This window comes from Pongo abelii, chromosome 10 (genome assembly GCF_028885655.2).
Source record: "Pongo abelii isolate AG06213 chromosome 10, NHGRI_mPonAbe1-v2.0_pri, whole genome shotgun sequence".
NCBI lineage: Eukaryota > Metazoa > Chordata > Mammalia > Primates > Hominidae > Pongo > Pongo abelii.
In genome coordinates, this window is record NC_071995.2 from 106,591,960 (window position 1) to 106,616,358 (window position 24,399).

At 41.5% G+C, this 24,399-nt stretch overlaps 1 pseudogene; it reads right to left on the minus strand.

Moving 5' to 3' along the window:
- Positions 1–21,572: 21,572 nt before the first annotated feature.
- On the minus strand, positions 21,573–24,077 carry LOC100440982 (programmed cell death protein 2-like; annotated as a pseudogene).
- Positions 24,078–24,399: the final 322 nt, after the last annotated feature.

Here is a 24,399-nt window from a genome sequence, read left to right on the forward strand (position 1 = left end):
GGTGGAAGACGATGGCATACAAAGGAGATATCAGCAGAAGAGGTGAGTCCACATCTGTGTGCTTTGCTTTTCCTTCTCAGATATCTAGAATTGGGGTTATAACATAGGGGGATGAATGAAATTAGTAATTAATGCTTTCAACAAAGGCTGTCTGAGTGCTGCCTCGGAGTTGAAATCAGTCACCTTGGATCCCCTCACTCTAGGAGTGGTGGCAGTCAGTTTGGTATTCAGTCCCAAGGCTGCAGGAAGGATGTAGTTCTTATTCTCATTAATGAACCTCTTGCTTGGGCTCCCCTCAGAGGAGAGGAAAAGACCCCAACTCTCTGCTCCTCACATGGGTGCCGCTGTGTCATGGGCTCAGGCTCATCTGCTGGCACAGCTGCTGGGTCACCAGGAGAATCGACTCTTCCTCCAACTCAGCTCAAAGCACAGGGACCATTTGGGACTTGTCTTTCCCAATAGAACTTCAAATCTCTGAAGACAGGGGCATGTGCTGGAGTGTTTGTACTCACTGTCTTGTTCTAAGGACTATAAAGCTGGAGCAGAGTAACTCTATGCATGGAAAGGTTGTCACTTGTCACACACTAAGAGGCTGTCATTTCATGAAAATTCACTTCCCTGTGTATTTTTTTTCCCTGGCAGTGACCATGGATGAACTCTTAAAAGAAGCAACCAGATGTCCCATCTGCACAGCTTACTTAGAAAAGCCAATGTCCTTGGAGTGTGAATGTGTCTTCTGCCTCAGCTGCACCAATTCACTGCAGAAGGAGCCCCAAGGGGAAGGTGTCTTGTGTCCCTTCTGCCTAGAGGCTTCTCAGAAAAACAACATCAGGCTCAATCGGAAGCTGGGGAGGCTGGTTTCGCACATTAAGGAACTGGAACCCAAGCTGAAAAAGATTCTGAAGATGAACCCAAGGATGCGGAAGTTCCAAGGTAAGGAATCTGTATACCCTGCCCCTTCCCACTACCAAAAGAGGAAAAAGTATTCGTGCAATTGGCTCTCCGTAACATAGGGGAATTAGCTGATGTCTGGCACCTGAAACTGAAATGTTCCTCTGGCATCAGTGATTCTTAGCCCTGACAACACGTAGAAACACCTGGTTTTATTTTTTGATCTCCAACAAAAAATACCCGTGTCTATGTCACGGCTTAGACAAGGGATTCTCAAAACTTAAAAGAAATGTATACACATTTATGAGATACACGTGCAATTTGGTTACATGCATTGATTACACAGTGGTCAAGTGAGGGCTTCTAAGGTATCCATCATTCAAATAACGTACATTGGACTTGAAGGATAACAGGTTCCATAGATTTTTTTTTCCAGAATAGTCTAGACAATAAATTTTCCTAGGCCAGATCCCACCCCTTCCTTTCTTTCTCTTCCTCTAAAGTTGGTGACTTCGCTTTTCAGCCACATATGCAATGTTGTAAAGTGCTCATTCTAATAATTTTTAAATACCTTTATCTCATCTCTTAAATTTAAGCCCATTAACATTGTCTTGCTTAAAGCCTCAACTCCCCCATAGGATGAAGAGCATCCTTTCGTCTAGGCCCTTATCTTCCTCTTGGCCTTAGATTCTCTTAAGTCCAGGCATGGGACTTCTGTCATCACATTATCAGCTGCAGAGATATCCCATCTCCTGTCAAAACTGAACAAAATTAATTGGTTACAAATATAGAGAACAAAAGCCTGGATTCATGCCCTAGACACTATTTAAATTGGACCAATAAAATGTGAAAAAAGAAACATAACATTTAATATTGCTAACTTGCATTGTCTTAACTATCAGTCATTTTTCACTCATCAGTATAGTAGAAAGAGGGTCATGGTGTCTGTCTTGAGACCCTCCCCTTTAAGCAGAAGAAATACATGACATAAACAAACACATGACATAATGTAAAATAAGAACTTCTACTATGAATAAGAGCCACATATTACAACAAGTGTATCTGTGAGAATTTCAACTACTGAGGGAAGTTGCCTTGAGAAAAGCTCTGACTTTAGGAAAAAAAGCAGATTGACAGAAACCAGTCAATGAGATATTTGGGACTTTGCAGTAGAGGAGTGAAATGGGCTTGGCTTCTGTGCATTTGCTGAGCTACTTGTTTTTCTTTTTGCAGTGGAGGTGACCTTGGACGTTGACACGGCTCACAACCTCCTCCTCATTTCTGAAGACCTCAGGAGCGTCCGATGTGGGAGGATCCATCAGAATCGGCCAAACAGTGCTGAGAGATTCGACTTGGCAGGTGCTGTCCTGGGCTCCCCTGGTTTCACCTCTGGCCGCCACTACTGGGAGGTGGACCTAGGAACAAGCGAAGAATGGAATCTGGGAGTCTGCAGAGAATCTGCCAACCGCAAAGGGAACATCCAAATGACCATAGAGGATGGATTCTGGATTGTGAGCTTGACAGCTGGGGGCTTCCACTTTGCTAACACAAGCCCTCTAACACCCCTCTGGGTGAACCCCAATTTAGAGCGAGTGGGGATATTTTTGGATAGAGGCATGGGAGACATCTCCTTTTACCACCTTGGAGATGGATCCCACATCTATACATTCACGAAAGTTTTTCCTGAGGAGCCACTGCGCCCATATTTTGCTCCTTCCACTCTCCCAGATCAGGGTATCCTGAGTGTCTGTCCTGTGATAAATCCAGGCACTGCCCATCCTCTAGTCCATCCTGGGGAGGGCAAATAAACCCCCAATGCATAGAAACAGGATCTGGAAATTAAATTACTTGGTGGGTAGACCTAGGAAGTTTCTGTTGGGTATACATATTTTACAAAATCATAGCAGAAAAATATAGACCATTCCATGATGTAGTTAACTTCATAGATTCATTAGAATAGAAGCTGAGTTTTAAATATTGATTATTGTCACCATCAAACTTGTTGAGTTTTTTGTTTATATTTTGTTTCCTAATGATAAGTTTTGTATTCTTAATTTCCAAAATGCTTTACCTTTTATTTCTGTAAGTTTGGCTTTATGTATTATGGAGTTTATAAGTTAAATAAATATTTGGCTGTAACCAAATGGATTTGTGAGTTTCTAAATAATAGGGGTGTAATACTTTTTATTCATAGTGCAATGTGTGGGTGGGGGGGTGGGGGGTGGGCAGGGGTGTGTGTGTGTGTGTGTGTGTGTGTGTATTTGAACAAAACAAATGTGGATAAATACCTGTGTCCTATCCAGCACTGAACAACTTTCCACCACCACAGCTCCGTGTAGCTAACATTGTCTTGAACATGAGCTTGTCTACATTAACAATGGTAATTCCCCCACTGTAGAATGTACTGCTTTGTCTCGAGTGCACTCCTGGTAATACCTGACTCTGATCAGCCGATCCTTCCTCCTTCCGTTACCCCTGTGGGATCCTCAGTGCTGTGCTTCTCTGGCAGGCACAGCTCTGGTAACTCTGGAGATGCATGCTGGGGGCCAGGCAGTCATGCTTTTATCACAAGTCAGTTCCCTTCAGGAGGGATCTACTGAAACTAGTGCTGGCTTTTCAAGTGTTCTTTGCATGTTAAATCATTGGCAACCTTTACATACTTTTTTTTTTTTAAGAGCCTCACTCTGTCACCCAGGCTGGAGTGCAGTGGTGTGATCTCAGCTAACTGCAGCCTTGACCTCCCCAGGTGCAGGTGATCCTCCACCTCTAGCCCCAGCTGGGACTACAGGTGTGCACCACCATGCCCAGCTAATTTCTCCTTTTTTTTTTTTTTTTTTTTTAATAGAAAGGGGGTTTCACCATGTTCCCCATGCTGGTCTCAAACTCCTGGGTTCAAGCAATCTGCCCACCTTGACCTCCCCAAATGTTGGGATTACAGGTGTGAGCCACTGCTCCTGGCCTTATATCCCATTTTTAAGAATCATTGAAGATGGTCAAGGGTCTGCCTTGTCAGCGTTGTTAGCTGACTTAGAAAAGGCCCTGCCTCCCAGCCACGTGAATGTGCTGGGGATATATGCAATATTCTATGACTGAAAAGTACACTTTCAGCAGACTCAGGAAGATCCCAGTATATGTATACCTGTCCTGACTGGCATAGGTAAGTTTCCCAGACTCTGACTCCAGAATTCATGTAGTTTCAGAGAAACTAGTAGAGGGAAAGGTAGGAGCAGGAGGAAAAGGAAGAAGCCAAGCAAAATTGAAATTTTCAGTAAAACCCAAGTTTTAAAAATAAAATTTATTATTAATTAATTAATTAATTTTTTTTAGAGACAGGGTCTCACTATGTTGCCCAGGCTGGTCTGGAACTCCTAGTGTCAAGCTATTCTCCCACCTCAGCCTCCCTAGTAGTTGGGGTTCCAGGTGCCAGCCACCACATCCTGCCTCAAATATTCTTTAATTTCTCTTGCGACTTCTTTGACCCATGTGTTACTAAATCTCTAAACATTTTCAGAGAAGAGTGTTGTTTAATATTTTTGAAATTTTCTGTCTTTCTGCTATAGATGGCTATTCTGATCTATTGTGATCTGAAAGCATCCTTTGTATGATTTATATTCTTTTCAATATGTGAAGGTGTGTTTTATGACCCACAATATGGTCTATATTGAATATTCCTTGAGGGCAGACCGGGCACCGGACCTCAATCTCGGGCGCCATCTGCTGGTTTTTAAAACAAACTGCCCGAGAAAGGCTCCCTCAAATCCCCTCATTTGCCGAGTTCCCCACATGGCAAACTGGGTGAACACCAACGAGCTCCTCTTGCTCCATGCAGTTCAACAGAAAAGCCCTGTGGGTGGGCATTTGTCAACTTCTCCTCTGGACAAAGATGCCCGGGTCAGAAACACATCCCTGAGACCCTCCCAGCATCCAGATAGCAGCCCAGGCTGTGACATCTCACCCTCAGGCCAGATCCAAGCAGTGGATCTCTTCCCCAGCCCAGCCTCTTGAGTACCGGTTTTTCATTCTCCCATTCTCAACTCTCCCACCACTGAATGATCTAAAACCACAAGGAAACCTTTTTTGAATTATTTTTTAATAAAGAGGGCGATCTCATTTCATGTAGTTTGTGATATAAGGAAAATAGTAAGATTGTAAAAATATTTTACTTTTGATATGGTTACTAACAAAGGGAAAGGAAAAAATAACGCCAGGAATTTGAATAGCCTGATTATTTGGGACTATTATTCCTGTTTGTTTTTAAATCAAACTTCTAAACACAGATCTTAATCCCAGCACTTTGGGAGGCTGAGGCGGGCGGATCATGAGGCTGAGAGTTTGAGATCAGCCTGGCCAAAATGGTGAAACCCCGTCTTTACTAAAAGTACAAAAATTAGCTGGGCATGGTGGTGGGTGCCTGTAGTCCCAGCTACTCAGAAGGCTGAGGCAGGGGAATTGCTTGAACTAAGGAAGCAGATGTTGCAGTGAGCCGAGATCATGCCATTGCTCTCCAGCCTGGGTGACAGAGTGAGACTCCATCTCAAAAAATAAATAAATAAACAAATAAATAAAAAGGAAGCATAAAGGAAAAGCCCATTTGAAGAAATCATTACGGTCTAGTGAGGGTGATTTTAGGGAAGACTTATGATTAGGTCGAATTAATTTCCTTCATCTAAAATAAATATGAAGGCTGGGCATAGTAGCTCATGCCTGTAATCCCAGTACTTTGGGAGGCCAAGGCGAGAGGATCACTTGAGGTCAGGATTTGGAGACCAGCTTGGGCAGCATAGTGAGACTTCTGTCTCTAATTAACAAAATAAATAAATTAAATAAATATGAGGTGGTTTTACTTTGTGAGTAAAAAGTACTTGAAACTAGCTCCATTCATTGCATAAAGGCTAATAATGATGCCACATATTTGGCTTTGAAAGTTTTCTGGCCAAATTCCAAATTTTGTCATATGCAAACATGATATTCAAAAGCTAATCCAGAAAAAAGGGTATGTCTATATTAATCAAAATACAACCACTTGCAGGATAAATTGCTGTTCTTTGCACGTGGTGCTTCTCTATATCTTCAGTAAAATACTCATTGATTCCAGATTTAAATCAATATCTGATTGAGTTAAAGAGAAGGGGCAGGATGTGGATAAAGTGGGAGGGAGGACTTTCTATATAAAAGCCCCTTATAGGTGGGTCCCACTCCACATCTCAGCTCCCTTCAGAAGCAGCTGGAGCAAGAGAAGCATCTTGTGGAAGTGAGTCCAATGTTATTCCTTTCTCACTTCTCAGCTTTCTACAAAAGACAAATATAAGAGAGCAACGTCCAGGGAATGAAGTAATTAATGCTCCAAGTATGATCTGAGGCCAACTCAATGCCAGGCACAGCGGGAGCACTTAGGGACACGGGATCCTCTGCCCAGAAGTTGAAGGCAGGGCTAGATTCTCAATACACAGGCTGGGGGTCTGACAGATTCTTTCAATCAAATCATAGCTTGGGCTACTCTAGGAGATGATAACTTGAGTTTCCCCCATTGACTTAACCCTTCAGTTGCTGCTGTGGGTCTGTGCCCCGCCAGGTGGGACCAGATGAAGAGTTGGAGGGGCTCTGGGTCTAGGCTAGGGATGTCTCAGACAAAATAATGTAATTCATATATGTAGCTATGTATTTCCTGATAACCCAGTTAAAAGATGTAACAAGAAACAAGATAAATTAATTTTAATATCCAAAGGATTATCATTTTTAACATGTAAATCAATTTTCACCTTATTAATGAGACATTTTTCTGATAATGTCATCAAAATCCTGGGCAGATTTCACACTCAAAGCATGTCTCACTGTAGATAAGCCTCATTGCAGGTGACAAGAGCCACATGTGGTTGGCAGCTCCTATATTAGACAGTCCAGTTCCATTCCCTTTCATAATCTCAACTCTAAGCCAAGTGACAGATCACACCCTTTATTTCAACTAGAATTTCAAATTCAGAAGACCAGGGCCATTCGCATATATTCATATATATATATGAGAGAGAGAGTCCTTAGCCCTTGCCTTGTGCTAGGGATGGTACATGATATCTCTATGCATGTGAAGATGAAATAGCCCCTGTTCTTTCATCTCCTGGCTCTCCATTACTATTATGTATGTTTCACCCCAGCAGCAGCAAAGGCTGCACACTTTCAAGAAGCAGGCAGATGTCCTATCCGTCTTGTAATGTGGCTACATCTGCTGCCCCCACTGCTTCAACTTACTGAAGACAGAACCCCAAAAAGAGAGTTTATTGTGCACTTTCTGCTCAGTAGTTTCTCAAAAGAATAAGATCAAGACAAATTGCCACCTGGGGAAGCTGATTTCCAAGATCAAGGAACTGGAGCCCAGCTGAAAGCTATTCCATGCCTGAACTCAAGGATGCCGAAGTTCCAAGGTTAGGTATCTGGAGCCCTCCCCATGAAGGCCCCAAAAAAGCCAATGGTGAAAAATGCTCTCCATTAAATATAGGAGTCACCTGAATTTTGGCACCTAATGTTCTTTTTTTATTTTGAGACAGAGTATTGCCCTGTCTCCTAGGCTGGAGTACAGTGGCCCGATCCCGATCTCGGCTCACTACAACCTCCACCTCCTGGGTTCAAGTGATTCTCCTGCCTCAGCCTCCCGAGTAGCTGGGACTACAGGTGTCCGCCACCACTCCCAGCTAATTTTTGTATTTTTAGTAAAGACAGGGTTTCACCATATTGGCCAGGCTGGTCTCAAACTCCTGACCTTGTGATCCGCCCATGTTGGCCTCCCAAAGTGCTGGGATTACAGGCGTGAGTCACCACACCCAGCCACATTTTGGCACCTAATGTTCTTATGCTCTGTAAGCAACACTAGTTCTCTCTCCTGAGTATGGATTAGAACCACCTGGATTTTTTGAAGGATGTGTAATGTTTAGGTCATGCCCTATACCTGTGCTGTCCAACATGATAGCCGCTGTAACCATTAAGACTTGAAATGTGGTTAGAGCCACATATGGAAAGAGAATATTTTTGATCAAGTTAAATAAAAATATTATTAAAATTAATTCACCTGTTTCTTTTTATGTTTGATAATGTGGCTACTAGAAACTTTAATATTACTCATGTGGCTGGCATTATGTTTCTATTGGGAACACTACGCTGGATCATGGCTTTTCAAACTTTTATGCATTAGATTACCTGGGGGACTTGTTAAAATGCAGATTCTGATCCTGCAGCTCTAGGCTGGTCTGCAAATCTAGATTTCTCTCCCAGGTGCCCAGATGATGCTGTTGCAGCTGGTTCCCACACACACCGAATAGCAAGGGCCTGGTATCAGCTGCATCTGAGCTTCTCTCTGGCTGTGAGGCTCATCACTACAATGTTTAGAAGCACTCTGGTGATTTGTAACAACCCACAATGAGTCTTGGCAACCATTATGATCAATGAATTTATTCCAGGGCTAATGCCCCTAAGCAAAGAGTGATAAAAGTGCATGTGGTTATTGATCCTGTAGATACAGATTTGGTTGTGAATTCTGGCCCAGAGCACTACATCATGTGCTAACCACATGTAGCAGGCACTAAAGGAAATAATGCTCGATTCAATATCGCAACTTAACTCTGAGTAATTTTTATAACCCAATTTGGTGGAATGTATATATTTAAAGTGAATTATCATAACTCAGCTGCCTGTGTAATGTGCTAAAGTCAGCATGCCAGCCTATACCTACCAGATTCCTGAACGCAGACTCATTCGAATGTGCTAAGTCTTCCTGCATCTCTCTCTGTTCCTAGTGTCTATTACAATGTGTCATAGAATTAATGGTGGCTGCATTGGGTTTGAATGCAATAGGTGTACTGCCCACTTGCTGAAAGGCTGATTTTTTTCTTCCACAGTAGATATGACCTTCGATGTTGACACAGCTGATGAGCTCCTTGTCATTTCTGATGACCTGCAGAGTGTCCAATGTGGGCATATGGAACAGAAGCTGAAAGAGCATGCTGAGATTTACCTTCAGAGTTTGGGTTCCCCTCAGTTCACTTCCAGTTGCTATTATTAGGAGGAAGATTTGGGAACAAGCACAGAATCAGACCGAGGAGCTTGCAAAGAATCTGTTCACCAGCGAGGAGAGATCAAACTGTCTACAGAACTTGAATTCTGGACACTGAGTTTGAGAAAGGGAAGGTGCTTCTCAGCCAGCACTGTGCTTCTGACTGCACTGTGGATGAATCCCTGGTTACACAAAGCAGGGATTTTGCTGGATACTGGCATTACAAACATTACTTGTTGTTACCTTAGTGATGGATCCCATATCTTTTTTTTTTTAGACAGAGTCTCGCTCTGTTGCCAGGCTGGAGTGCAGTGGTGCGATCTTGGCTCACTGCAACCTCCGCCTCCTGGGTTCAAGCGATTCTCCTGCCTCAGCCTCCTGAGTATCTGGGACTACAGGCATGCACCACCACACCTGGATACTTTTTGTATTTTTAGTAGAGATGGGGTGTCACCATTTTGGCCAGGAGGGTCTTGATGTCTTGACCTCGTGATCCACCCTCCTCAGCCTCCCAAAGTACTTGGATTACAGGTGTGAGCCACCATGTCCAGCCTAATTTTTCTTATAAATTCTTTTTTGGCCCATTAGTCACTTTAGAATGTGTTAATTTCCACATATTTGTGAATTTTCCACTTTTCCTTCTGCTGTTGATTTCTAGTTTTATTGCATTGGATGTACAATACAGGGCCCATTTTTGCCTAATTTATATAACACCCTGTTTATATCTAGTTTCTCTTTACCCACAGAAAAGTCAAGAATTTGTTATTCTTGTCTCTGGTTTGGCCTTCCCTAGAGCATTCAAACCTTTTTTTTCACTGTCTGGAAAGGAAAAGCTGGACAGGCCCATGGATTAATTCTCATTCATCCATAAAGTTATTTAGACCAAGAGTTTTCCCAGTGAGCTCTGTTTTGGCCCTGCGAGTGAACCATATGTTGACAGTTGCACATGGAACAGAGGCAATGGGAATAAAAGCCCCGTTGTGGGCTCAGTAATTATTGGCTATAAACAAATAACATGGTTTTACAGAAGAAATAAGACCTAGTATTAGATAGATCAATAGGGTGACTATAGTTTGAGATAGTCTATTATACATTTAAAAATAGCTGGAAGAGAGAATTCAAATGGTTCTTGTATAAAGAAAAGACAAATATTTAAGGTGATGGATATCCCAAGTATACTGATTTGATGTTTACAAATTATATGAATATGTGAAATTATCACGTGTACTCTGAAACTATGTACATCTATTATGCATCAATAAAAACAAAATACAATCAAACTCTGTATGCCATTCATTAATTGAGTTCACCTTTACTAGGAGATTCTGCATATTAAAAGAACACAGAGAATATTGATTCAAGTCAGGTCCAAGGGGCACTGAGGGCTGTCTGCTGCTCTCCACTGAGGCTGTTGTTTTCAGCAGAGAGTGTCTATAAATGTCCTACAGGAGCAAATTAACCCAGGCATTCACTTGACTAGTGAAACAGATGCGGAGGAAAGGGGAGGTCTCTAGGCCTCCAGGATGTAAAGGCAGAATCCCATGCACCTGGAACCTGAGAGGAGCAGGAGGTCTGATGACACAGGAGTGGCAGAGGTGACCTTGCCTCCCCACCCCAACCCTCAGTAGGTTCCAGTCAGGAGATCTGCACATTATAAATGGACAGTGACCTGGAGCTCTTTTCTTTTTTCCCTAAAACTAATTATTCTATGTAACAACAACACCAAACTTTGCTTATGTCTTTTAATTAACAAAAAAATTACTATACTGTAATGATAAAACCATAAATTTTATGGTTTTAGTATATGCCAGTGGAAAAAGATTATAGAAGACACAGGGCTATAGACTGAATGTTTGTGTCCTCCCAAAATTTATATGTTGAAAGCCTCCCTCCCGTGTGATGGTTTTAAGAGGAGGAGCCTTTGGTAGGTGATTGGATCATAAGGGTGGAGATCTTATGAATGGGATTAGCGCCCTTATAAAAAAGACCCCAGAGAGCTCTCTCACCCCTTCCCCTATGTGAGGACACAAAGAGAAGGCACCATACCTAACCAGCTTCTTGGTTCATAGATGTCCTCACTGGACACTAAATCTGCCAGTGCCTTGATCTTGGACTTCCCAGCCTCCAGAACTATGAGAAATACGTTTTTGTTGTTTATAAGCCACCAAGTATATGGTCTCTTGTTAAAGCAGCATGAATGAGCTAAGACAATCAGGTTGTTCTTTGTGTTGCCTCCAGACTCTCAGAATCTGTGTGCTTCCCCAAAGCATCTGGGCTTTCTATGTGCTTTTTACACATCTCCAAGCATGGCTAAAATTTAAAAGTCAGAAAATACCAATTGCTGGAGAGGCTGGGGAACAACCAATCTCTTGTCTATGGCTGGCGTGAGCATCAGATGGGCATTCCATTTGGAAAACTCTTGGTCAGTATCCACCAAAGGTGGACAAAAGCATGCCTGTGCCCTTGCGAATCCTTTGATGAAGGAACAGCCAAAAGAAATGCATGCATAGATTAATGACAAATGACCAACAGGAGGCAGCATCTGCTAGGGCTACGCACACAGGCTCTGGAGTCAGACAACTTCATGTTGATTCAGGCTCTGACACTTGCTGTATGGATGACTTTGCACCAATCACAGCCCTAATTTCCTCATCTACTAAATAGGGAGAATAATTGTATCTCTTTCAGAGGGTCATGGAAAGGATGACACAATAGTGTTGCTGTAACAGCACAGTACTTGGGCCATAAAAAAGTATTCCATTCTGAGTAGATATTGTAATTATTTCCATAACCCATCTTATGATTATTATTAGCCTCTACAAAAGTAAACTAAAAGGAACAAAAAGGAGGAAATAACTAGCCAATCTTGGGAAATAAGGCAATGCTTGAGGGAGGAGGTGATATTCGAATGTGATTTTCTTTTCTTTTTGAGACAGAGTCTTGCTCTGTCGCCCAGGCTGGAGTACAGTGGTGCGATCTCGGCTCACTGCAAACTCCGCCTCCTGGGTTCACGCTATTCTCCTGCCTCAGCCTCCTGAGTAGCTAGGAGTACAGGCGCCTGCCACCACACCCAGCTAATTTTTTGTATTTTTAGTAGAGATGGGGTTTCAGCATGTTAACCAGGATGGTCTCGATCTCCTGACCTTGTGATCCACCCGCCTTGACCTCCCAAAGTGCTGGGATTACAGGCGTGAGCCACCGCGCCCGGCCCATGCATGGCTTCTTGAACCCTTGCCTTGACCGTCCTGCAGTGCCTCCATCTGATTTTGTCTAAACATGTGGAACCCGCCCTTGCTACCAGGACTGTGGAACCAAATGCAGACTCCTTTCTGGTCTACCGGGTCCTGGCTCTCTCAACTGGCAGCTCTCCCCTTTCCAACCCATTCATTCACACATTCTGTCCTTTTCTTTCCTCTGCAAGTTGGATTCCTTTGTTCAGCTCCTTCCCACACCACCCTCCTTCCAAGCCCACAGTTTAGCTGTCAGTCAGCATTGATTTGCTCAAGTCTTTACTTAGTGCCTAGATCCCCTCATTGTAGATTCCAAGGAGGGAAATGTAGGTCTCATTCACTGCTGGGCCCTTAGTTCTGAAACTAACACTGCCACATTAACAGATGCTCACAAAATTATTATTTTTTCTTTTCTTTTTAATAATCTTTTCATCTTCAAATGATCTTTTTAATTTTAATTTTTAAATTTTTAGTTTTGTGGATACATAGTAGATGTATATATTTATGGGGTACATGAAATATTTTGATACAGGCATGCAATGCATAAGAATCACATCAGGGTAAATAGAGTATAAATCACCTCAAGCATTTACCCTTTCTTTGTGTTAGTAGCATTCCAATTATACTCTTTAAGTTACTTAAAAATTTACAGTAAATTATTGTTGACCGTAGTCACTCTGTTGTCCTATCAAATACTAGTGTTTGATAAATTTTATTCATTTTAACTATATTTTTGTACCAGTCAACCATCCCCACTTCCCCCTCCCTGCAACTAGCCTTCTCAGCCTCTGGTAACCATCAATCTAGTCTATCTCCATAAGTTCAATTGCTTTAATTTTCAGCTCCCACAAATGAGTGAAAACATGCGAAGTTTGTCTTTCTATGCCCAGTTTATTTCCCTTAAGATAACGTCCTCCAGTGCTGTTGATGTGGTTGCAGTTCAGCCAGATAGCTGAATTGTATGGATGAGTCAGGATTTATCATTGGAAGAGTATGGAAGTTTATGGGCTGAACAGTTGAGCTGCCCAGTACTTTGAGGTTCCAGGTCACTGTGTCTTTCTCAAAAGTCTTTATTTTTGGAGGAGTTACATGTCTCCAGGCTGAAACATGAAGGGCCTGGAATGGATGAGCTTTGGAACCCTCTCCAGTCCCAGCTCCCATGAGGCCTGAGCCTGAACATCTCTTGGTAGATCTTGTTTGCATTTTCTCTTGTCTTTGTTCTTAGAAACACTGAAAAACTTTCATACTTTTCCAGTGACAAATCCTGAATCATGCCATTATATACATCATTATATATCTCTCTCTATATAGCGCAATATCTATCACTATATCACTATATATCACAATATATATTACAATATATATCACAATACAGATCGCTATATATCCTGACTTATCACTATATATCTCTCTACATACCTTTACATACCACTATATATATATCACTATATATATAACTATACATCACTATATATATCACTATTGTATTAATCAGGGTTCTCTAGCGGGACAGACTTAATAGGATAGATGTATATATAAAGGGGAGTTTATATTAAGGAGTATTGACTCACACGATCACAAGGTAAAGTCCCACAATAGGCTGTCTGCAAGCTGAGGAGCAAGGAAGCCGGTTCGAGTCCCAAGACCTCAAAAGTAGGGAAGCCGTTAGTGCACCCTTCAGTGTGTGGTTGAAGGTCTGAGGGCCCCTGGTAAACCACTGGTGTAAGTCCAAGAGTCCAAAAGCTGAATAATTTGGAGTCTGATGTTCGAGGGCAGGAAGCATCCAGCATGGGGGAAAGATGAAGGCTGGAAGACTAAGCCAGTCTAGTCCTTCCATGTTCTGCCTGCTTTTATCCTGGCCACATGGGCAGCTAATTAGATTGCACCCACCCAGGTTGAGGGTGGGTCTGTCTTTCCCAGTCAACTGACTCAAATGTTAATCCCCTTTGGCAGCACCCTCACAGACACACCCAGGAATGATACTTGCACCCTTCAATCAAGTTGACACTCAATATTAACCATCACAACTATACAACACAATCTGTATCAGTTTATGTCACTTTATATCCCTACATATCACTATATATCTCACTATATGTCACTGTAAACCACTATGTATATCACTATATACTATTATAAATCACTGCATATCTCACTATATATTATAATATATATTACTATATATTCCTACATATCACTATATATCTCACTACATATCATCATATACCACTATGTCTATGACTGTATATTATTATACATCACTATATATCTCACTATATATTCCTACATATCACTATATAACTCACTACATATCATTATTTTATACCACTATGTATGTCATTATAAATATCATGACATATCACTATATACCACAATATCTATCAGTGTATATCATGACATATATCATGAGACTGCTACATATCACAATATATATCATTATATATCTGCATACCACTATATGTATCACTATATATTATTATACATCTCTATACATCTCACCATATCTCACTATATGTCACAATATCCCTACATATCACTCTATGTCTCACTATATATCATTGTATACCACTATGTATCTCACCATACACATTATTATACATCACTATATATCTCATTATATATCACAATATATATCTCTATATCCATACATACCATCACATATCTCACTACATATCACTGTATACCAATATGCATATTATTATATATATTATTATACCTTACTATATATCTCACCATATACCACTATGTATAATGGAGGTTCCTCTTCCTCCTATATACATAATGTGGAGGTTTATGCATAAACATGGACATGTCCTCCTCCCAAGGAGAGTGACCCAGACTCTTCTTGCTCCTCATTCTTTGATGCTCTGACTGACAGGGAGGTGTCACTGCCTGTGACTAACCTTCAGGAGGCGGATCTAAATTTATTCACCCATACTGAGATGTGCTAGACTTGGTGACATAGCTCCAAAGAACAGAGTATAGAGAAGGAAAAGAGTCGCTTTATGGTGGAGCAGGCTGGCACACACGACCTTGACCAAGAGGTGAAGGTTAAGGTCAGCAGCGCTGCCATGTGGATCTCATAATTCTGCAGTTGCTGCTAGCTAAGGGAATACTCTTGGCCTACTGCGCACTTGAGTAATTGACGCCCTGGAATGGTCTCAGCAAACAGGCCATACAGGATTTTGCTACTATCAGGGCTTATCCTGTATGTGTTCCTGGCAGGAGGTGTGTCCTTTTGTATGAACCGACCGAAATCTAAATCACAGAAGTCTATTTGCTAGAATCTTTAAACAGATAACTTCTCAATTAACAGGAAAATGAAAAAATTATTTTATTTATAAGGTTGATGGAAATATCCACGGAAAATTAAAGAAAACGTAGTAATATTTGCTCTGGTGCTTTGAGTGTGCTTTACTTGGGGTTACTACCCTATAAACATCTTGTCCTATGGACATTTTTTTCCTCCTAACACTCAACACGTTTCTTCTATGGCTTACGAAGTACATTTTCTAGGTGTGATCCAGCTTGGCAGTACAACGAGAAGCATGCCTTTATAGTCTCCTTGAAAGGTTGAGGACTGTTAATTGACTGTGGGGTGGAAATTATATTCTGAGAAGGATTTTAGCAAACATTTTGATTTCACTTATGAAACAAGTCCTTACATCATATAAGTAGACCTTATTTTTACTGGTTGTTGTTGTTGTTGTTTTGTTTGTTTGTTTGCTTGTTTTTCGAGATACAGTCTCACTCTGTCGCCAGACAGTGGTGCAATCTCGGCTCACTGCAACCTCTGCCTCCCCGGTTCAAGCGATTCTCCTGCGTCAGCCTCCCAAGTAGCTGGGACTACAGGCATGCACCACCACGTCCAGCTAATTTTTGCATTTTTAGTAGAGATGGGGTTTCACCATGTTAGCCTGGATGGTCTCAATCTCTTGACCTCGTGATCTGCCCACCTCAGCCTCCCAAAGTGCTGGGATTACAGGAGTGAACCATCGCGCCCGGCCACTGGTTGTTCTTAGTTAAGATGTTCACCTGACATGTAATGAAACTGTTAATCTATTTGATTTTCTTAGATGAGCCTGTGAATTATTATGGGTATCGCTAGCTTTTAAGTTTTCTTTCTCCTAAACTGAAAAGCAGGGGTATATTTTCTGCTAATGAGATATTAATTATGATGATTGCTAGGCAGTCAAGACTTAATTCTTTTTCTTTTTTTGAGACAAGGTCTCTGTCTGTCACCCAGGCTGGAGTGCAGTGGCACAATCAGAGCTCACTGCAGTTTCCAACTCATGGGCCCAAGGGACTTTTCCACCTCAGCCTCCTGAGTAGCTGGGACTACAGCCTCTTGCCACCATGCCTGGCTAGTTAAATTTGTTTTTTTTGTTTTTTTTTTGTAGTGATAGGATCTCCCACCATTGCCCACGCTGGTCTTGATCTCCTGAGCTCAAGCAATCCTCACACCTTGGCCTCCCAAAGTTCTGGGATTACAGGCATGAGCCACACCACATTACGCCAAAACTTAATTCTTAATCCTATTTTGTTACCTTCAATATCACCTGAAATTGAAACAAACACTCAGGCACAGACATACAAACAAAAAAGCCTGGCTTTTGTTTTGTTTTGTTTTTTAGTGGCAGGGTCTCAGTCTGTCACCCAGGCTGGAGTAAAGTGGCACTATCAGAGTTCACTGCAGCCTTGAACTCCTGGGCTCAAGCAATCTTCTTGTCTTGTCCTCCCAAAATGCTGAGATTACAGGCATGAGCCACCATGCCCAACTTTTTTTAAAAAATGCCTTTCTGGGTAAAAGCCAAAGAAGACAACCAAAGCCATGTATCACTACTGTGCTATGAAAATGAGTCTCAGTAGTTCTTTAATATAAACATTCCTATGTAGAAGTAAGTAATGCAAAGGGCCCTGTTCTGAAGTCAAAAGGAATTTGACTTTTGCATTATTTTTAAAAAATAATTAAAATCGGAGTTATTTTTAAATTCTTATTCTAAAAACAGAGAAGAGAAATTGCCTAAAAAATACAGCGGTGGATAAAAGAAGAGAGATTAAAATTTGAAATGGATTTGGGAAGTTAAGTGCTGATTAAAGGAGAGATATCAGTTTGTAAGGGATTATCCCTGGGCCTAATTGTTTGAGGACGTGCAGCCCTGTAGGAAATGGGCAGGACAGACAGGCTGTGTTAGAATGCCTGTGTCAGGAGGAGAATGGAAGGCTCTTGAAGACAAGGGTGGTTGCTTGGGTTTCTTTTGAATCCTCACTAAATGTAATTTTTCTTTTGGAGACATTGGTGTATGGGCACAGTTCTCAGCAGAGTGCTAATGTCTGGGGAGAATGGTTAAAAACTGAAAACTTACCTTGGCAGTCTGAGGACAAAGCCACAAAACCATAAATTGTTTGGGGGCTTTCTTCAGCTTCACATCTACCAGAAAACTTCTTACCTTTAGAGTTTTCTTATCTATCAAAGGACAAGGTTGCCGTGGTTATCATTGCCGTGAAAGCTCCCCAAATCTAATTTGCTTTTATCCTTCCCACTGATCTTTCTCCTGCAATTAAAAATGATGAACTGTTTCTGGATTTTGAATTAGGGATTTTTCATTTTTGTATAATTCTACCTCTGATGTATTTTGCATTTTCTCTGGGTATATACCATTAAAGGGGATTTGGATTGCAATTTGACTGCTTCTTAGGAGAGCAGACAGAATGTCACACCATTTTGTTTTTTCTAGTTGCAGCTTTTCATTGATGAAAGTAAAGCTTTGAGTTTGTGCAGTTCTGACATAATTCTTGCTCTTCTGCAGACACATGAAGTGAGTGGTATGTCAGAGCGAGTTTTGGAGTATATTTGGTCTAGTGGTGCAAAATGACCAGTGCTATGATAACATCCGGGTTTCTCGTGTGACCTGGGATAGTTCCTTTTATGCTGTCCATCCCAGATTTGTTGCCATAATCACACAAGTGAGTGGGGGAGGAGTGTTCCTTGTGCTCCCTCTGCACTAGATAAGAAATTTGACCTTCCGTTCTGTTAGACACCTTCTGGTAGTCTCTCTATTTTTTTTCATAATTGATTGACTTTAGAGATTGACCACTCACCAAGTATTGTTGGATTGATGGGACCATTAAATTCTGATGTAGGTGAGGTTGAGTTCCACATGACTTGCTAACCCCATTCGTTTTTCTCTAGCAGGAAATCATTAGATAATGGTGACATCTGTTCTAGGTGTGTCCTCTATGGATGAAAAAGGTTACCATAATGATGCTGTGAGCACAGGTAGGCAGAGGAATTGTATGATTTAATCCAGAATAATCCACTTTTCACAAAAGTGGAATACAGTTTTAAAAACAGTTACGTTTTTGCTCCAAAGTAAAGTCGTAAAAACAATTATATTTTAATTGGGTGGAAATTTGTAAGATAACGTTCTCTTCCTTATGGAGTCATGAAGGCTGAGACTTCTTGTTCTTTTCCAATAGCAAATGGGATGAGAGCACAAGAAAGTATTTCAAAACAAATACAGATTTCAAGTCTAGACATAGGATTCAGCATAGGATTTACTAAATAGTATTAACAAGTGGCAGAAATAAAGGGTCTTTACTGAAAGTGGTTCTGTGGGTTCTTCAACCTCAGTTGGCTTCCAAGCCATCCTCCTTCCTTCCTTTATCCTCCCAGAGAGCCGCTCCAAGGTGGGAGGTTAGATGGGAATTCCGTGCATTTGCTGACCAATCATGAATACTGCAGATCAAAATTTGCACTTACTTTATTAGCAAATTCTGGAATTGCGAATAATGAAGAAAAAAAAGCTATGAAGTGGGCCTAGAAACAGTTGTTTTTCTAGTTAGCTGATGTGGTTTGGATTTGTGTCCCTGCCTAAATCTCATATCTAACTGTAATCCCCAGTGTTGGAGGAGGGACCTGGTGGGAGGAGATCGGATGGTGGGGTGGATTTTCCCCTTGCTGTTCTTGTGATAGTGAGTTCTTGCGAGATCTGGTTGTTTAAAAGTGTGTAGCACCTCCCCCCTCTCTTTCTCCTGCTCCAGCCATGTAGGCCATCCCTGCTTCCCTTTCACCTTCCACCATGATTGTAAGTTTCCTGAGGCCTCCCTAGCCATGCTTCCTTTACAGCCTGTAGAATCGTGAGCCAATTACACCTCTTTTCTTTATAAATTACCCAGTCTTGGGTAGCTCCTTATAGCAATGTCAGAATGGACTGATACATTAGCTTTTAGGAGAAATATGAGTTTGGTAAGTCCTGAGCTCCCATGTTAAGGACTCGGTGCTGGTGAGGATGCAGATGTTGAGTTGCATGACAGCTGTTTCCACTCTGCTTAAAAACACTCAGCTCCCTCCTGAGCCTGAGCCCCATATATTAAGGGTACATCTCATCATCATGGACCATGTGATTCTGAGAGTGGTTACAATAAAGTGAATTTCTATTAAAGGATTGTTTCCCATTGAATTTTTTTCTTTTAATTCTCCTTTTATTTTGGAAAAATTTGAACATATACAAAAGTGGAAATACTATAATGAACCACCACGTACCATTAATCAGCTTCAACACTATCAAGTCCAATGTTTCCTTTCTCTGCCACTTCCAACTCCATTACTCTGAAGTAAATCCCACACATATCACTTCATTCATAATTAAGTTATGTACCCCTATAATGCAAACTCTTTCCTTTTATTTACCAATTTGAAAATAATGAATCTGTTCCCAAGTATCCTACAAAGATGATTATTGAGTTTTTTAAAGTATTATTTTGAACCCATTAAACATATCTGATGCAGGATGTGCAAACTGTCTATCTTTTGCCAACAGGAGCCTTTCCATGTTACTTGAGTTCTTCTGACATGGCCCTAGTAATCCTTGCTAGCTTCCTTAATCTTTGATATAACCATGTTGATGTGACCATGTTCTCACATTATTTGAACATTTCCTGACCCAGTTCTGGAATCAACGACCTCTCCAAAGAGCCTGGAGTTCCTTTTAGAGAGAATGGTATGTAGACACAATCAACAAAATCTTCCTCTCGTGCCCAACACCTCAGTTCTCAGTAACACCAACGTAATTACTCACTTGCTTTATCCCCCAAGACACACACAACCATCTCAAAATAACAGCAACAGTCTAGTAATAACATGTTTATTGAAAATACTAACACTGTTACATTCTTTTCATTCTCAGGGTATATTCCACTAGAGATGTACTGCCCTACGTTTTGAAGTCACCTAGAAGAGTTCTTAGTGTGGTTATATGACTACATCAAGGGTTTTTTACTTTTGATGATGAGGGACTGCTTCTTAAAACTTATTTTAAAACTGATTTTAGTATCTTAAAATACTCAAACAGTTCCGAAGTCACATTTACATAAACAAGGCATATTTGAAGTCCAGGTTTCATCCTTGACCCTCCTATTCTAGGCTCTTCCTTCTCCTAAAGGTAAGCATTTTCATTCTTTATCCTTTTCATTGTATTAGTATGAACACACGTGTGTCCCCTTCCAGGCAGTCTTCAGTGATGTCACGTGTTCCCATGACACCTGTATTGTACTCCTATCAGTCATTACATGGAATTTATCTTCTGTAAGTATTATTCGGGCTCCTCCATGAGACTGTGAGCATCTGACCACTGGAGGGTTGCTTCCCATTATATCCATATTATCAAGCACAAGGTCAGACACAGAGTAAGACTCAAACGTGTTTTAGAATGTATGACTGGTATGAACTACAAACCAGTAAGCTGATGTTTTCATTTTGAGTCTATAAATCTAATTTTTCTGGTGGTTTTGTGTATGGCTCAAGGCTCAAATTGTAAAACTTAACATTATGTGACCAAAGCAAGTTATACCCAGAACCTCAATTTCCTCACCTTCAAAATGGGGCAGAGTTTCTGACTTACTGGTCTACTCTCAGGATTTTTAATGAGCTCATGCAAAAACAGCCCTTTATATAAGGTTAAGTGCTGTATAAATGTTGGCTACTATAATAAATAATAAAATAAGCCTCTAAGATATTTGGTCAGCACAGGCACTACCCAAGAGTATGCACTGCAGATAAACTGACAAAACTGTGTATCTAAAACTGGCCAGATGAAAGAGAAACTTTTAAGGGGCCCTTCTGCATGCCCAACACTGTGCTAGGCACTCACACTATCCCGACCTGAGAAAAAGATCTGGGACCCAGAGGAGCTTACCAAGCCTCCAGCATCTTGTGTAGCCCTACTCGTGGGACCATCTGGATACCCGCCTCCCCTTGTCTTCATAGGGAGCAGAACACACCTTTTATATGTCAGGAAACAAAGTCCAGGAAGTATATTTTCACCTGAGGCAATCTCTGAAAATTGTAGGCTCCAGCCTCTAAAGTGAGTCTTCCTCTCAGTACCTCTCTTCTAGACACATTGAGACCTTTCTTCCAAGCATTAAGTTTAACCACTCAATGAATGAAGTCCTGAAACTGCTTAACCATGCTCCCTATAATCTCTGAATAATCTTCCTTTTCCGCAACCTCAGGCATAATCTCATCTTCTGTTTCTATTACAATTTCAAATTCTGGAAAAAGGAAGTCGTGGTCTGGAGTTGTAAGGTCCAAATGATCTGGTTGTGCATAAGCCTGCTTATGTCCCAATCTCCAGTCTAGGGTCTGATGCTCCTTGCTGCAGTAATACGCTTTGTGGCATCTGGAGCAAATTTTGGGGGCCTAAACAGCCACAAACCCTGCAGATATGAGCACCAGACATAAGTTGGAGATACACGGATTCTCCTGTTTCTAGGGGAGGATTCTCAGAAGGTGGCTCATATGAGTAAAAATCATTTTTCCTGGGTAGCTGATTCCTAGCAACTCGCAGGGCGGCACAGTACGGCGACTCGTGGCAGCAGAAGAGGAAGATGCCACGGTGGAAGGCGTCGGCGCGGCCGGGCAGCGACGCGTACCCCTGCCGCGGGAAGAAGAGCTACGGCCGCACAGCGCGCAGGCCAGGGGCCAGAGCCCCAGCAGCCCGGCCGCGCCCAGCCACGCCCAGCCACGCCCAGCCACGCCCAGCCACGCCCAGCCACGCCCATCCTCGCCCAGCCACGCCGGCCGCCCGCCTACCCTGCTGGGGAACCGCTAGCTGCGCATTCGCCATGCCGGCGCCGACTCCGCGAAGACCAGCTCCACAGGTGCAGCGGGGCGGCAGCCATGCACTCCGCGAAGACTAGCTCCACAGGTCCAGCCGGGCGGCAGCCATGCGGAGCGCGGGCTGGCGTGGGGAGCAGCCCACAGCTGGGCCCCTCATTGAATTTTGATGTGTTTTTCTTTGGAATACTTTCAACTCTCTTGTATTTTTCTCTCCAAGATACTCAGTATATTTTCACCTGTGAGGCAATATCTGAAAATTGTAGGCTACAGCCTCCAAAGTGAGTCTTCCTCTCAGTACCTCTCTTCCAGACACACTGAGCCCTTTTTTTAAACTCTGATTTTTACTTTCTTGGCCGAATTATTATAACATGACGCAATAAAACCATCTTGTTACAGAAACTGGGAAAATGATGTTTTGGGGGAACAGGTTTGATACGTTTCCAGTGCACCTTCTTATTGGCAATGTTGATAATCAAAATGCAAGGAGAATCTTTTAATTAAGTTGAATTTTATTTTCCACTCGGATTCTTTAATATTTCTGCTGAAGGAATTGCTAAGAGGCCAATTAGTACAGTAGACTATTATAAGTGAACTTGATGATTTTGGAGTAGGCTTTGGACTTAATGACAATAACATTCCATTATTTTTTAGTTCATTCAATGAGAGCAAAGGACATTTAGAAACTTCGTATTTTCATGTTGAGTTTTATGGTGAACAATTAAGATAGCCACGGCTTGTCAATCAAGATCAGACACTAGAACGCCATTATCTGTTTTGGAGTTAAGAGTTTTTATTCCCCTTTTAATAGACTGAAGGATAAATTTAAGGCACTTTTTTTTTTCTCAAAAGAAATGGAGCAATTTAGTTAAAACAATCAAAATAAACTTTTGAATGGCTAATCTTCATCTGAGATCAGATAGTTCCCTTCAACTTCCAAATTCACAAAAGGCTCTGTGAGTCTGTCTTTGCATTTGCAAGCCATGGAAAATGAGTTTCTGTTTTACCATTTAAAGGAGACCTGTGTGCAGTTCCTATCCAACTGGATCTTATTATTTGGTTTATATTTCTATTAAGTGACTGCCACTTCATGTACATGTATACATATATATATACATATATATGTATTTAATTGCCTTTCAGAATTAGGATAGACTATGTTACTTTACAAATTATTATGTGTACCTGAAGTGTTGCTTTTTGGAGGAGTCTCAAGGATTTTTTTCAGGCTATCATATTGTTTGTGTGGCTTTTGCTCATTAAATAGTTATTTGTTTTGGAGGAGGTGACGTTGGTGTAAACTAAGACCTGTGACAACCATTAGAAATAAGGTTACTACTTGGGGTTATTTATTTTTTTTACTGTGGCAAAATTTGCATAACATAAAATTGACCATGTTAAAGAGTACAATCAGTGGTACTAAGTGCATTCACAATGCTGTATAACCAACACCTCTATCTAGTTTCACAACATTTTAATAACCCCCAAAGGAGACCCCCATACCCATTAGAAGTCATTCCCCATTTCCCTCATCCCCAGGCTCTGGCAACCACTAATCTGCTTTCTGCCTCTGTGGATTTACCCACTTTGGATATTCCAGGTAAATGGAATAACACAGCATAAATTATTTTTTGAATGGCTTTTAAAAAAATAGTATGTTTTCCAGGTTTATCCACATTGTAGCATGTACTAGTACTTACAATGGACTGAATGTTTCTGTTACCCCCAAACTCATATGTTGAATCCTAACCTTCAACGTGATGGTATTAGGAGATGGAGCCTTGGGGACACGATTAGGCATGAGGGCAGACTCCTCGTGATTGGGATTAGTACCCTTATAAAAGGGACCCTAGAGAGCTCTGGCATCCTCTTTCCACCATGTGAAGACACAATGAGAAGTCAGCAGTCTGCAATCCTGAAGAGGCTACTGACCAGAACCTGACCATACTGGCGCCCTGGTCTAGGATTTCCAGCCTCCAGAACAGTGAGAAATAAATTTCGATTGTTTGTAAGCCACCTAGTCTATGGTATTTTGTGATAACAGTCCAAACTGAGACAGTACTTCATTCCTTTTTATGGCTGAGTAATATTCCACTGAATGCATAGACCACGTTTTGTTTATT